The sequence below is a fragment of the Nymphalis io genome, chromosome 21 (genome assembly GCF_905147045.1).
Source record: "Nymphalis io chromosome 21, ilAglIoxx1.1, whole genome shotgun sequence".
In the NCBI taxonomy this organism is placed as follows: Eukaryota; Metazoa; Arthropoda; class Insecta; order Lepidoptera; family Nymphalidae; genus Nymphalis; species Nymphalis io.
The window spans coordinates 4,930,552-4,934,162 of NC_065908.1; the positions used below are offsets into that span (position 1 = coordinate 4,930,552).

Below are 3,611 nucleotides of genomic sequence, written 5' to 3' on the forward strand. Positions count from 1 at the left end.
TACTCTTTATTAAATTATTGGTTTTCTTTGATTATAAATTTGCAGGATATTCCGTGACTATCACATTTTTTTCTTAAATTAACATATAATATTATTGTAAAAGTAGTTTTTGACTTCGCCCGCGTATAAAATATATAACAGTCTAATGGTTTCATTTAAAAAAAAGTTCTATTTCAAAGATTTAATTTAAAATATTTTTTCTTGTTTCTTCGAGTTTTGTCCAATGTTTGAAATTTTCAATTAAAATACTGTTTCACTGGATACTATTGATAATTTTGATAGAATAATTTTGCGAAATGAAACAAAAAAAGTTTCCCGTACCGGGAATCGAACCCGAGCCTCCTGGGTGAAAGCCAGGTATCCTAGCCACTAGACCATACGGGATATGATAACTGTGCCGAAATATTTGTACAACTGATAATTTACATAAAAAATATTTTATAAAAAAAATAATCAATACAAACGTATTAAATGTTCTTATTTATTCTTAAGGTATTGTATTGTAATAATATTGTCTATTTGCGCAAGTGCCCAGAATCATTGGCAAATCAGAAAGAATAAAAAAAATATATTCTTGGAACCGCTAAAGGAAATTGTGCGGTACACGTAACCAAATAAGGTGCAAATTGCTTATAATTAATTTAGTCACAATAATTAATATATTAATATTGATAAAATTAATGAGTCTCTTTTTAAAATAATATCTATGACAAAACCATGACATTTTGACAGTCATTTTAAGTCTAACGCACATACACAAGGACCAGCGAGTTTTTGAGAAGACTTTTGTATAAAATATTAGTATGTAAGTAGCAGTCACTTGCAGTTACAAAATTTAGACCCGCTTTAAATTAACGTGACAAGCGTGAATTTCGTTTTTGTTTCGTAAAAAATATATGTCCAAATTGAACTGTTAGTTCCAAAGATTAATAGGCTCAACCACACAAAGTTTCTAACTTAACATACATTAAAATTCATAATAATTGAAGCCTTACTAACAAGTACGCTACCTTAGTATTATTATATCAAAATACAATCTGTAAGACAATTTCGTAATTATGATGGTTGATTAGCATTATGTATATATATTCTGATAGAAAACCATTTATTTTAATCGTACGTACTTTATGTTATATTATGCAAGTATATTTGAGTGCCTGGTTGGTATTGGTATTCGCATATAAGACTCCCAAGTTCCTGGGTTTTGAACTCCGGGTCGGGCAAATCAAAAGATAGTGAGTTTTTCTGTTCAGAATTTCTCAGTAACAGACTAGAGACTAGAATTCGTGAAGGCCCTCGGCTCTGCGCCTGAATTCTATCGAATCGTGTCGGATTGTGAACGTCACTTGTGTTTGCGCACACTCTCTCGCATTATAATAATTATACACGCGCAATTTTCGTCTAGCAAACTAGACGAAAATTAGTCAAGAAGACATATAAAATATGTATTATTATTATTATCAATGAAATAATTAAGTAGTGGATGAGCAAAAAAACATTAAGAAGAATTTAGAATTATTTTTGACTGCAAATACTATGACGAAAATTTAAACGTAGTTTTTAACAACTAGCAAAATTATGTATCTTAATAATAACTGTAGTTTTTTATAAAGAAAACATTCAACATAAAAAACAGGCTATAGGAATATTTATGAGTAAGTCTACCGACGCTTTCGTGACTGGCTGTTATCTAATAAGCTTACAATTTAAGGTATTTGATTTTTAAGGAAATCTTCAGTGAATGTATTAAATACTTTACATAAACCGTTCGTTTCAAAGACAGAAAAGCAATTACTAAATTGGTTGGGCAAACGATTGGACGAGAGGAATCCGGAATATTTATCAGAGCCTTTAAAAGATGCGCCAACTTACTTGACGTGGAGCCAAATAAAATTTTGTACCGTTTACATTTTAACTGAACGGAGAATTAAAATTATTTAACGCTATTAAGCGTGAAATTATTATACTACTGATTTAAGACTTCTTAACTTATGAAGAATAGTTTTGAACTTAAAGTACTATAAGGTATTTTTTTGTTTAGCAAAACCACTCCGTAGAAGCGGCTTTCGTTGGTGAAATATTGCATTTGGGAAGGCAAATTCGACATGACTGTAATTAATATTTTGGTAACAGCGGTTTTACGTGATTTCCGAGGCACGGTAAGCAGTCTAGTTCAAAACTTCTGGGTTGCTCTGATTTTTCAGATAAATAAACCCAATTATGTTTTTATTGAACCGAACCGAGCTATAGCCCAACTAGTCACTAGACCGATGCGACAATTACATCACATTGTAAAGATGTAAACAAGGCTTTAGTTAGAAACGTGTTTTAAATTCGATTGGCTCCGAAACATTAGATTTTTTTACTTTTTTATTCTGTACCTTTGTACCTTTAGATTTTGTGCATTTCTATAATAGTTTTAAATAACGTTTTACTAAAATAAAGTACAAAATTCCACTTATTCTATAACGATGTAAAATAGTGTATTAGACACTAACATTTTAAATTTTTAAATGTAAATTTAGGAAATTAATATTTTTTTTTAATTTTTAGCAGTAAACATTTGATAGTTTTTAAATTAAATATTGGTATCCTCTCAATGCGCTACTCAAATAAGATAATTTCGTTAAGAAAAAAAGTCAACAACCTGTTACATCTTAACAACTCAACCGTTGAGTATTATAATGAAGATCCTTGGAATATATTTTGTATAGTGCTTAGGATATTTTGCTACCAGTGTATAAACCAATAAACTTTAAGCTATATAAACATTAGGATGATAGGTCATTTACCTTGAAATAGACAAAAACGAGCTATCTTATTCGTCTCATTAGTCTAGTGGCTAACATATAAGGCTGCGGATTCTGAAGTTCTGGGTTCACGCTCCGAGTTGAGCCAATACATAATATTCACTATTTTTTTTAATCTCAGTAGTAGCTAGAAGCTTGGAACTTGGCAGCGTTTATTCTCCAGCGCCTCGGTCAACGCATAAAGCGATTGTGTTAGATGATATCTCCTCCGAACGACCACCGTGATCGAACTCGTTCAGGAGAATCATCACCACATTGCTTTTCAACATTGACTCTTCATATACCAAAAGTGAAAAGCCGAGATGGCCCTGTGGTAAGAACGCGTGAATCTTAACCGATGATCGTGGGTTCAAACCCGGCAAGCACCACTGAATTTTCATGTGCTTAATTTGTGATTATAATTCATCTCGTGCTTTACGGTGAAGGAAAACATCGTGAGGAAACCTGCATGTGTCTAATTTCACTGAAATTCTGCCACATGTGAATTCTACCAACCCGCATTGGAGCAGCGTGGTGGAATAAGCTCCAAACCTTCTCCTCAAAAAGAGGAGAGGAGGCCTTTAGCCCAGCAGTGGGACATTCACAGGCTGTTACGGTTACGGATACCAAAAGTGTTTCCTAAACCAGTTTTGTTAAACGCTATCGATTATATCAGACTAGGGATTTTAATCAAGTAAATATTCCAAATACATCTTATATATATATATTTGGCTAATTTATCTCTAAATGAGCAACTCATTTATCCAAAACAGATATTCGAAGATAAAGATCACAAGGAAAGGGAACGCATAACCCAATTTA

General features: G+C 32.2%; 1 non-coding gene across 1 annotated transcript; it reads right to left on the minus strand.

The window, feature by feature from the left end:
* Window positions 1–312: 312 nt before the first annotated feature.
* Trnae-uuc (transfer RNA glutamic acid (anticodon UUC)) lies at window positions 313–384 on the minus strand. Its single transcript has one exon. It is a non-coding gene; the product is annotated as a tRNA-Glu (tRNA).
* Between the last annotated feature and the right edge of the window lie 3,227 nt (window positions 385–3,611).